This window comes from Carassius carassius, chromosome 14 (assembly GCF_963082965.1).
Source record: "Carassius carassius chromosome 14, fCarCar2.1, whole genome shotgun sequence".
Lineage (NCBI taxonomy): Eukaryota > Metazoa > Chordata > Actinopteri > Cypriniformes > Cyprinidae > Carassius > Carassius carassius.
Window position 1 is genome coordinate 13,969,022 of NC_081768.1, and position 13,189 is coordinate 13,982,210.

Genomic DNA, 13,189 nt, shown 5'->3' on the forward strand with positions numbered 1-13,189 from the left:
AGTCATTTGGTGTTTTGGTTAACAAAATGAATGTACAAAAATGAAAAAAAAATTTAATGGTTTCAATAGTGTAACAACACTTAATATTCTCTATTTGTAGAGAAAATAGGTTTCAAAATGACTAATTCATAATGTACATTTGGGCCAATTATTTAAAAGCGCCCTAAATGATTGAGTTGGGCATTGAAGCAAAAAGTGTTACAAACATCCCCAGTCTCCTTCACTTCCTGTCCTTTACAGACATGTCTAGATGAAAGCACTCTGAATACCTGAGCACATCTGTGTTGTTGTGTAGCATGCTGATTACAGTAAAAAGATTCAAATGACACTTGAGTCCCAAAGGTTTAACTGTTCCCCAAACACTTCTAATGAGACTCTTCAGAGAATAGAGTTTGGTGATTTAACCAAACAAATACAGTACGTCCAATGCAGCTCATGCTAAACTCAGTGTATGTAATGCATTACCATCATACAACATCAATCAACCCCTTCTTACATTAGCCCAAATATGAAGAGACCCACCATAGTGGCAAAACAATTGTGTAGCACTGTCCTTAACCCCTTACTATCCACTCATCTGCCTGTAATTACTCTCACTGAATGAATTGCATTGATGGGCATCGATACTTCACGCTACGCCATGCCAAAAGAGCGCTTTTCAATCGCACACATCTGTGGAGTTGACCGTTATACCATATAAGTGAAACTGTTCGAGGTGATTTGTTTTCATCCTTGTAAAAGCACAAATTTGATTTCCTCCAGTCCCAAAACAGACAGACGTTGGGTCTGATTTGTTTTTGGTGGAAAGTAAATGAAAAATGTTCTCGGCAGAGCACAAACCACGCCACGGGGAGGCTTGCAGTTCGGCCAGCACCACCTTCATGTACTTTACTCACGCAGACCAGAGGAGATGTGGTTGGCAATCGATGGGCCCGGGCTTCAGTGTGATCAGAGCGGATGGAGATGAGGACGTTTCCCTGCTTTGGTGATGGCTGCAGGCGTCAGGGTCGATTTGGCGGCCGGCGGATTGAGAGGCGTTATATCTGAGGAGCATGAGGTTCCACTTCGATGAGCAATCTGCTTTATCAAAAGGCTTTTTTCTCAATCAATACAGCTTTCATCAGGGGAGCCTAGTGCTGTGCTGCCCGCACTGTATCGGCTCTCCCACTGGGCAGATGCCATGTGCGGGACAGGCTAATGCCTGCTCAGCTGGAGTTAGTCTGGTCAGCAGCTCTCTTGACTTGAGAGAATTTAGTTCAGATAAATCCACATGCATGCTCGCACTTTCTGAGGTCATCACTCAATATGCCGGAACATATTTGTTTTCTTAACAGAAGCTTGTGAAAGGATGTATTAAATGGAAATATTGGGAGCAGTTATTCAATTTATTTACACACCCTCATATTATTCCAAACCTATTTATTTATTTATTTACAGAAGTAAACAACCTTTGGTTGCACTTTATAAGTTATCAGGAGAAAATGACTCATAACGCGTATCCGCGTTAATCGACTCCAAAGGGTTAAGGTGTCCTTGTTACAGTATAATTATACATTTGATTACTGAGCAATATTAATCAACTACATGTACTTACTATATGGTTAGGATTTAGCTTAGGGTTACTTGCATGTAATTATGCATAATTTATTGTTTTTATAATAGTAAGTACATACAAAGTGTAACAAGGACACCTTAGCGTTACCCAAACTTTTATCATTCTTGACTATGACTGTCATTGTCTAGCACACTAAAGCTATAAATAAATAACAGCAGCATGCTGGTTTGTAGCATTTGTATTTATTTACTTACTTTGTGACGTATGGTAAAACTGTACAATGGAATTATTAAAAATTAAAAATACATTTACTTATGAGTTGATATATTATGAACAAACATATGTAAATTAACAATGAACAGTAGTATATTTCTAAATAATATTACTACTACTAATGATATTATTATAACATTTATTAATCTTTTTTTTTCATAATACATAATTGTTAAGTTGTTAACCATTATAAAGGATACATTTTCTATCTTCCTGCCATTTACAAATATGCGTTACCTAATGGGACAGTAAAGTCTATTGAATGTAGTTATTTTTCACCTAGTGTTTTCTTTTCGCATGTTGTTTAGTAGGGAAATGGATATATATGATTGTGTTTTTTGTTTTATTATCGTTTTCTGGGATCCCTGTGTTTTGTACCAGCTTATCTGGTATCTTAGGAGAGCCCATTGAAGGAAATCAAGGTGAGGATGTGGTAATTGCACGTTAATGAAGTGGTGTGGCGTAGTGGTGATGAGCAGATCTAGAGCAGGACGGCTGCATGGGAATTACCGCCTTAGTCCTCCAGCACAAGGAGAACAGTGAATTAATCTCCAGTCTCGCCCATTCAATGAGTCCCCAGAGCTTGCTTAATTAACCTAATAAAAATACTAATAGAACCATTTCCAAAGGTAAATTTAATTTACTTGTCAGCGTTGTACATCAATAGGGATAAGGACGGGTGGGCACTCATGTCTCGGCGAGCGTCCACACCGGCCCCTAATAAATACCAACTCGTTTACATCCACATTTGATTATGCCTGCTGTCAGTGGCCACAGTTAAATTATGATGAAAAGAGGGGCTGAGCACAGAATTACCATGACCAAAGATTAACACAATATTTGTCTAGGAGGATGATAGGATGTCTTTCTCTCTCTGCCACTCCTCTACCCTTGATGATGTGATTGCTTACCTCAGCCATGAAAGGTGTCAACTACTAAAATAAATTGCATTAAAACAGATAGCTGTATTTTGTCATCAAATAGGGCTTAAGCAAATGCAGTTCATATGGAACAGTCATTAAAAGAAAAAAAAAAAACGTACTGGCGAGAACTTTGTGACGATGTACCTCCGATGTACTACCAAGAGCCATTAAGCCCATCTCATTACTGCCCTCCCAATGACTGTGTAATGACCTGCAATCATTTGTAAGTGAATAACTATTAAAAGCCCTGGCAGCTGGGAGAATGCTTTTAAAGTCAAATTAAAACACATGGGAGGTAGCCTCTTCCCTGCATAATATGTATCTATAGATGCATAACAGGCTCCCCTTCCGTTTTTCACTACCAAGGATATTTAATCTCCAAAGAGACAGAAAGATAAAGAGGGACTGGAATTTAAAGAAGGATCATCGACATGTTCTTGTTTTAGGTGCTTTTATTGAATATTATAGTCTTTGGCATGATTGTGGCCTCCAATGATGGGCTTTTGTATTATGTGTGGTGTGTGTGTGTGTGTGTGTGTGTGTGTGTGTGTGTGTGTGTGTGTGTGTGTAAGCCTTTAAGGGTGTGCATAGACACAGCTGTGGTCCTCGGAGTGAGCAGACCCTCACTAGTGCATTGTTCGGTCACTTCCATGCATGAAGGGGACCAATCAGAGGCTTTTATTTTCCTAAGTTGCTCTGTGAATAGATAGAAGTCAAGAGACTTTTATAAACTGTGCATGACTTTTAACTTTCTCAAAAAGATTCAATCCTCCTGGTTTAAGATTCTGAGTTTAACAGAGACAAAAACTGTTCTGAGAGGAGGTATTGATCAGTAGTCATGTGGTATATAATACATGTTTTTGCAAATCTATTCAGATGATGAAGAACAACACATTTCTGGTTGACAGTAGTGGTTACGCACTCTAAAAGAACGACCTTGTACTATGTGCTTAACTTCTTTTACAGACTTCTGGAAACCACTTGTGTTCAATAATATGCCCCGGATAGGTGAAGGCCTGTCTCATATGGATAACTTTTTAATTCCAAAGGGAGTGACACATCCTCTGTTATTTTTTTAAGATTTTTTTTTTTTTTTTTTTAATTTTTAAGAAGAAATTTGTTCTTCTTTATGTTTGAAGAAAACATTTTGCCTTGACTAATTTCTTCTCTCAAATTAATGTTTTATCTGTCCTGGTTCTATATATTTATCAATGGTGTCAAAAGTATTGACATTCATTATTCAAGTAGAAGTATAGATACAAGGGTTTAAAAAGACTTTTGTAAAAGTTGAAGTATCAACTCAAGCTTTTTACTCAAGTAAAAGTGTTAAAGTACTGGTTTAGGCCGCACCACAGGCGCCTATTGTGCACTACCCCACCTCCTCAAATAAACATTTTTGAAAAGGCCATAGGCCATAATGACTATAATGTTATATTAAAATGTTCATGTTGAAAAATTTGGGATGCACTAGGTTACCGGTTTCAGCCGCATATATGCCCATTGAAAATGAACACACTTTAGTACAATGCAAATACATTAAAGGACTAGAGATATGATGACTAGTTGCCTATAAGTATTGTTATGGTGCAAAAAGTCAAACTTCAGAACAATGTCATCAATAACCTTTAATGGAATGTAAATGTACATCCAAGCTTAGCTGCAGGAATCTGCGAGGGCAATAGACAAGAACATTGGTGCAGGCTAAGAAACAATTACCCTTGTGTGGTTGTCTATAAACAATAAACATTATAGTGCTGACAAAATGTATGATTAATCCAAGTGATTAATCAAAAACTAAAAATGAAAAATAACTCATAATCCTGATACCTTCTTGATTGATAGCTTCCTGTATTCAGTACATACGTCTGCTATGTGCAGTGTGGGGGGTAACGAGTTACAAAGTTGGTATAGCCTAGATATCACAACATTGTCAATCATGTCGTCAATCGCAAACGATAATTTATTCAAACGACTCGCTACCGAACTACCTACAGTAGCTTAATTTGCGGAGGAAGAAGAGAAAGCACCCATTTGGTAAATGAGCCAGTGAGAAATAATAACTTAAGTAGGGTCCTGTGCCATTTAGATACTTTTAAAATGTTACCGGTGCCTGAACCGATACTTAAAAAAAAAAAGAGCCAAAAAAACAAAACAATGGATAACATTAAAGAACATTACAAATATTTAAAATAAATCCATAGCTTTCACCTTGGATGCTCTCATTTCCCAAGTTTTCCTTTAATCTAAGGCTAATAAATGTATTTCACAGTCTGGGTCACTGTCTTTAATCAGTTCTGTGAATTACTGTATGGTCATTCTTTATAAAGTAGCAGCAATGTAGTTTTTAAAATACAGTACTGTGCAAAAGTCTTAGGCACATTATTATTTTCACCCCAAAAAAGGGTTTTAAGCCAGTTATTTTATATCTTTTGCTGTAGTGTGTCAGTAGGAAATATCAGTTTGCCATTCATTTTAACAATAATCTAGTGTGATTTTGAATGCACAACCAGTCTGACAACGGCTAAATGAATGTTTGGTCATGTAAACTGATATTTTGTACTGACACACTACAGCAAAATATATAAATACTAACACTGTTCCTAAGACTTTTGCACAGTAGCTAGTCTATGTATAAAGTACGTATGATTAAATTAACTATATTTAAATGTGTAATTAAAGTATGTGTTCGTTCAAATGTGTTAAGGGCTAGATTTTGAAGAGCGCACTGAAAGACGGGAGGAGACCGGTCTAACGCCGGTTTCATGTGAAATTTAAGGGGACTGACTCTCAGGCGATCGCAAATTTGTGTACAGTTTATGGAGCTAAATGCTACAGCCCCGCTATAAAAGCCTAGCAACGCCCGTGCTTCTTGTGTACATTTCGGAGAACCAGGACAAATTTCAATCGATCGCTCAGGCATTTAAAAGGCACCGAAATCTGCGTCCTTATTCGGTTCGGTGCATACCGGTTCCATACCCAACCCTACTTTTAAGAAATATTTTTTTGATAAACGAACCCAAAAATGTCCTTGCTGGACTGTGATGTGAACTGTGTCATGTGCAGGTGCGATCGCGTACAAACCAATAGGGTGTCGGAATGGTATATGTTTATACTTCTCTTCCAACCACAATCTAATTATCTTCATCCGGATGGCGCGATTTATCTGGATAGGTTTTTTTTTTTTTTTTCTTGAATGATGACAAGCCGGAATGAAAACAAGCCGAAATGAAATAGCAGTAACGAAGCTATTTTTCAAATGTAAGGAGTAGAAAGTACAGATACTTGCATGAAAATGTAAGGAGTAGAAGTAAAAAGTCAGCTGAAAAATAATTACTCAACTAAAGTATAGATGCCCCAAATTTCTACTTAAGTAATGTAACAAAGTATTTGTACTTCGTTACTTAACACCTCTGATATTTATGTAATTTTTAATAAATTATTTAATATTTATATTTGATATCATACGGTGTTGTTATTATTATGTAACACACACATGCGCACACACACACACACACACACACACACACACACACACACACACACACACACACACACACACATATATATATATATATATATATATATATATATATATATATATACACTTTAGACAAGGACAAGGTTGAGATATTTTGATGAAGAGCTTGTGAAAGTGTCTTATCATAGATTACATATATATATTATATATATATATATATATATATATATATATATATATATATATATATATATATATATAGTAATATCAGGATTTAACAATTGTCTTTAACAAGTCTTTAACACTTTGCATTGACCTATATTGCAAACTTTGACCATTTAAAAAAAAAAAAAAACTCAGAGCAACAAAACATAAAGCAGCAACGCGCCTTCTCAACTTTAAATTCCACCTCATTTCCCAGTCTGATCAAGATTTCTCTTTGAGGACTTTCTCCTGTATCTGAACGGCACCACAGAGGATGGAAAGACAGGAAAGAGACGAGAAGAGAAAGCAGGAGGAGGAAAGAGAATGTTCTGGTTTTGGTGTCACTGGGGGCTACGTGCTTTTTATATGTCCCAGTAGAGAAGAGAGATGAAGAATGTAAAGGAGTAGATAGGGAGAGAGAGAGAGAGAGAGAGAGAGAGAGAGAGAGATTCTCAGGAGGGGGATCTAAGGCTGTGTCCGCCACTGCCACCTTAAGCCACCCTCCTCCTATTGGTTTTAATTCACATCCACAGGAATCTAGATCCGCTTCCCTACTACACAGAGCTAGCTTGTCTGTTTATTTCTATACTGTTGAATCAGTTCTCCAGGGATGTGTGTATTTGTGTGTATGTTTGTGTTGGTCAATTTTGCCTGTATTGTGGAGAACATGGTAAACCCTGCAATCACCTGCATTGTGGGGGGCAGTCAGTGTTCCCTGAGGAAGTTGGTTTAATAAATATGCATATTCCTATAAATATACATATACATATACAAATATTCCATATTGAAAATAAAAATATGACAAAGATTTGTTTGAAAGGTTTGGGGTACATTGATTATTACCCTGGTTTTATGGGTAGTGCTTGTATTTTATTTAATATTTTATTTTATCTAAGGTTATTTTTGTGGCTAGAAATGTAATGTTTGAATTTTTACTCCGTGTAATGTATAATTAATAATAATAATAATAATAATAATAATAATAATGCAAATTAGTTTGAAGGTTTTGGTGTGAAGACTGTTTATTATCATCATGGAAATATATGTGTGGTACTTTTTTCCCTTTTTTTTTACAGTTAGAAATTTAATGCTTTGAAACCTTATTAAGTATGATGTTGCATGTTCAATAATAATAATTATAATAATGGTTATTATTATGCATTGGTAGTGTGTGAATGTAATGGGAATTTTTATTTGCCATTAACCATGCTACGTGTGTGATCTTATACCTTTATCGCAGATTTTTTGGCTTGTTTCTCTCTTCATATCTCTCTCTCTGTTGTTGCCACATATACATAGCAATGACCTGGCGCTCACTATGCAGACACCATGCTGTGAATTCCATCTAACCAGAGAAACAAGAGGAAATTGTTATGCAAATGAAAATGCACTGGCTATTCTAGAAAGGATGTAATGTTTGTATGTGTGTGATTGTATTTGTGTGCTTATATGTTAGAGTAATTCAGGGAGTAAAATAAATCCAGAGAGAGCAAATCTGCCAGGATTGTATTTCAAAAGCATTCTCATTCAACATGGATAGTGTGCACAAGAAATAAGCATATATATTTCCTGGCATGAGCATTTTCAAAGCAACAGTCACATTTGTAATCTCTGTATAATGCACAATTTTACCATTATTAGTGACAGTCTCTGATAGAGCTGGTTGGCTGGAACTTAAAGGTGAAGTGTGTCATTTCTGCATCATTAGCATCACCAAGCAGGATTGTAAAAATAATATTTTGAAACTTTCTTTTTTTTTTCAGCAAGGACTCATTAAATTGATCATCAAAAAAAAAAAAAAATTCATCAAAGAATTCTAAAACAGCATGAATGTTTTTGACATTAATAATGAGGAATCAGCATAATGGAATGATTTCTGATGGATGATGTGACACTGAAGACTGAAGTAATGACTGAGGAAAATTCTGCTTTGCCATCACAGGAAAATACATTTGGAAATGTAAAAATATTTGACAAGATTACTTCTTTCAAAAACATTTGAAAAATTCTAACAAAACTATTGAACAGTAGTGTATATTATATTAGTATAGAGTATGTAGCGTCCAGACTTCCTTTGTATTTTCATAGGAAGCTTCAGGCTTTAAGATTTCAGCACCTCAGCACAAACTCCACCCTCTGTGATTCAGCGAAGCAGGATAGAGGTTTTCTCTCGGGTGGGTGAAGTGATTGTTCCTCAGTTTTAGTGTTTATAGGCAGGAGGATGTAGTCCTCAGTGTTACTGCCTAATAAAAAAGCTTGCATGCTGTGTGATTAAATAACAGGGATGGCAGTAAAGAGAAAAGACATAATGATGGTTACATGCAGGTCAGTTACAATTTAATTGTCATTGCACTTCATTGCGAACGTATCAATTCGCTGCTGCTTAGCTGAGCAGAAAACAATGCTTTAGCACATAGAGGGAGTCCTGCTGACTGCCTGTCAATTTACCCAGTCTCATCCTCGTTTTATTTGTCTCCTCTCTTAAGAAAACAAAAATTGTTCTTCCGAGGAAGCCAAAACCACTGGTCACTTTGTTTGTTACGTTTGTTTGTTAAATCTTACTTTTTATGATAACTTGAAATAATGTGTGCTGTATGTCCTAGATAGACTTGAAATGTATAATTTTTTTTAGAGTAGACTTCTCTGATTTGGGCTTTTGGAATAACAATGCAGTATTTTTGCTCTGGTTCCATTGACACTTAACAGATTTTTTTTTTCTGTTGACATATTTTGTTTTTGTGGCTGTAAATTGCATCAGGTTGCATCATGGTTAGCCATACTAAGAGCCATGCTGATTTCTTTTTGGGTCTGTCCAAATCCTTTTATGAGTGGGTCTCTCAATGGCACAATCCACACTCGCTCCAAAGAACATAATATACTGGTCGAGCCTGCACACTCCAAACAGTCTCCCCACTGAGCTAGTTTTAAGTCCATAAGTCTTAGTCAAATGTCACGACATGACTGATGCATTTTTAAAAAGCGAGCCGTTTGAGACTATCAAAGTGTGGGCTTGTTAGGGCTCCCTCTGTCTGTCCGGTTCCTCTGAAGTCTGTTCGGACCGCTTGTGTTTACGTTTCTCAGCTCTTCGCTTGTGACAATCCACATATGGTCATTTATCAAAGATCTGCACTTCACAAGAAACTGTTTTTGTGGAGCTGTCAGGCTAGTGATATCTCTGAAGACTTTATTGTTTAAACTTGTCAGAATTCCCATCAGACTTGCGATCGCAGCCAGCCGTGTAGTACCCTCTTCCATCTCTAGCCCAATGATTTGTGTTCAGATGAAAAACCCAAACCAGCCCAATAAAGTTTTGGCAAGGACGGGTCGGTTTAATTTGCAGGCAATTGACGCGCCAATAGACTGTCATCCTGGGGGTCAAGAGTAATTTATTGAGATGCTAACTGCCTTTTTTTGGGGGGCCGCCGTTCCATATTGAAATTCCCATCCAGACTGTATTACATGAGAAGATGATGACTTAATCCCCTGTTAATTAGAATAACATTTCCAGCAGCTGAGGCTTAGCTGTTAATGCAAAGGCTGTGGGCCGTACAGGAGAGGCCAGCCGGCTGGATCTGCGGCCCCAGAGTGAGAAGCTTGGCCTGGGCTCAGAGATCCAGGCAGCGGGGACAACTCTCCACACCTCCAGCGGATGAATGGTGGAAAGCTGTTAAATCCGCAGTTGATGACTCTCTCGTCAGCTAATAAGCTCATGTTTATTGGCAGGCTTTGTCCATCAGTGGCCTATTTTCAGCAGCAAATGGAAATATGTATTAGAAACAAAAAATCCTCATATGGTAGCACAATAATTTTAATAAGCTCATTTTCCATCTTCACAGAATTTGATTACAGGTGTTTTTTGAAAAGAATAAAATTGCTAATTGAACTTCGACCTCTACCAGAAAAAAAAAAAGAAAAAAGATCATTCTGACTGACAGTGATGCTGATTGGTCAAAACAGTGTTTCTTCTGTGTTATGTAACATAGTGAATACTGTATAAAACAGCTTACGTAACAATATTCACAATATGTATAATAGCCTCTCTTACCTCTTACCTCATTGCATGAACAATAAGTGTTTTTTTTTTTGTTCTTTTTACATTTATGGATACATTTTTGCTTAGAATGAATATTTTGTCTGTCTGTCTAATATTTATTTGTCAACAGTTCGGTCAATCTATTACAAATTATTTTTTATTATCATGATGAAAATTGATATGAAAAGTTGTGATTCATTTAACTTTATTTTTTTTAGATATTTCAAAAAAATAAATACAATTTTAACATTTGAACATATTTTTTAAAAACATTTTTTTAAATATTTCTTATACTTTTGAGATATTGCTTTTTTAAAATAGATATTCCTACTTTAATCTCATAATCTTTCCTTATGTAGTATTTAAAAATTCCAAAACATTTTCTTGAGAACTGCATATTTCAAGATTTAGATCTTAGATTTTTAGTGTGGTGTCAGACTTTTAAACCCCACTAAATAGCCACAAACAGTTATGTTTACTGTTAATGACTGCTTAAATGTATTTATTTATTTTAATGCATGCATGCTTTTTTGTTTCTTTTTTTTCAGGGTACTTTTACAGTGATTTGCTGCCAGCTTTACCCTTGGCCAGAGTGCAGTAGTGAAACCGGAAGTGACAGTGCCAGGTTTGCCCTGTTCTGTTTCTATCCTAGTATTAATCCAGCAGCCCCTCTACTCTTTAAGAAAGACCTCATTACCAGCCTCATTGATTGTGCTTCCTGCATCAACGACCACAGCTTCTTCTACCACACCAGCTGAGAGAGAGAGAGAGAGAGGGAGGCTTAGCCCAGTGCATCTGTGTGTCCTGCATTATGGGTAGGGAGGTAAGCAGTAGGCAGGAGGTTTATGGTGCTGTAATTGGTAGTTAGTGTGATATTTGTAAGACAAATAGAGCTATATGTGTGATTCCTCCTCTCTCTCTCCTCTCTAGTCTTTACAGCCACCAAAGGGCCTCATTATAGCCCACCGCAGCCCAGGCCTCACTGCACCGCATACACACACGAAGAGCAGGAAGTTGTGTGTGACAGTGTGGCTGCCAGGACTGATAGATGATACAGTAAGTGTGGTATTCATTGAGAGAGGACCCTGACGGTCGGGGAATGAAACAGCTCTTCATTAGATTGCAACCTGGTGGACGTTTTACACTCACGCTGTGCGCGGCGGGACTGACCGAGTTTACTGTGGTCACTCATGCATATACAGGGTTCTGAATTAACTTTTTTACAAGACCTGCCAGTGGTGTGCAAATCTGGGAAATAACCATCTATCACTGTGTTGTTATTGTTAACTAAAACGAAAACTGTTATATATTGCTTTTACTTTATTTTTTCATTAAAATAAAGATGACAAAGTAAAATTTAAATATTAGATTAAAAAAATTAAAATGCTGCCTTGGCAAATAATTGAAATTAAAGTACTAAAATTACTAAAACTAAAATAATAAAATTACTAAAACTAATATATATACAAAAGCAAATTACACAATTACCTATTTCTTTGTTGAAAAATATACAATTTAAATTGAAAATATGAAAAATATAAAATTTATTACTAAATGTTATAACAGTATATCAATAATACAAAAATATACAGTAACGCAGTTAAGTCTTTTTGTAAAAATGTTAAAATATAATATTTATATATAAACAATAAATGATGAAAGCCAATTATTAAAACTTAAACTAACGTTAAAATGAAAACTGAAAACTTTAAATCTGAAATTTTATACTATATATATATTTATATATATACTGCTTGTTCCTGACACTTGATAAATATTCAGTATTTGTTGCATGAAAATGAACTGCAAGGAGGTGCAGTTAGCAGTGAGAACACAATTTCTTTCATCCTATCGGAACCCGCTGCTGTTTATTCGTGAATGTGTGCTCGTGTGCGCCTGTCCCCTCCTTTGAAGGAACTGGAGTGGGCCACAGGGTGGATTACTAGTGAAATCACGGCTTGTTCTTCAGCTGTTGGCTACCAAGTGTGAACACGCTTCAACTCTGGAGAGAGAAGAATAAAAAAGAAAAAGAGAATTAGAGAACCAAAGCATCTGAAACTTTATACACACACATGTATATGTGTAAACACAAGCCTCTGTTCTGTAGTACAATTAACTGTGACACTGTAAAAGAGTAAACGATCTGAGAGGAGTAAATAAGGTGTTTTTTGTTTGTTTTTTTTTCTTTTCTTTTTCTTTTCATTAAAAACATCATCAGCACTCAGTCCCTTCGCCGTACGCCAGCATTCCGGATTCGTATTCCTGGATGCACAAACAGTGTGTAATTATCCCAGCCTCCCTGCTGTCCCTCTCTCTCTCTCTCTCTCTCTCTCTCTCTCTTTCTCTCTTATTCGGTCTCCACATAACCCACACCGAAGAGACCGAGACCCAAGATGATTCTCTCTCTTTCGCTGTCGCTGTCACACAAGAGGAAGAGAGCTCCTCTCTTCATTACAGAAGGACCTGATCCAACTTGAAAGATGCAGCCATTATTCTTGACTGTCTGGACTCCCCCCTCTCTTCCCTGTCACAGGCTTATTGTTTGGCCTCCTGGGGTTGCATTTTAAATCTGCACTGTCGGTCTGGCCCACAGAACGAGGGCTTCATCGACTACTCGTAATGTCTGCATGCTGTTAGAGGAAATTCTGGAAAAAAAAAATTGTAAATAGTTTTATACAAAAATAATGAAATTTGCTTCATAATGCAGGAGTGATGCATGTATG

General features: G+C 36.6%; 1 long non-coding RNA gene across 2 annotated transcripts in view; it reads left to right on the forward strand.

Moving 5' to 3' along the window:
• The window catches only part of LOC132156555 (uncharacterized), a 161,372-nt gene that overhangs the window by 101,673 nt on the left and 46,510 nt on the right, over positions 1–13,189 (forward strand). For both annotated transcript variants that reach the window (XR_009437462.1, XR_009437463.1), the window contains exon 3: positions 11,015–11,091. This is a non-coding gene — a long non-coding RNA (uncharacterized LOC132156555). The remainder of the gene's footprint in view (positions 1–11,014; positions 11,092–13,189) is intronic.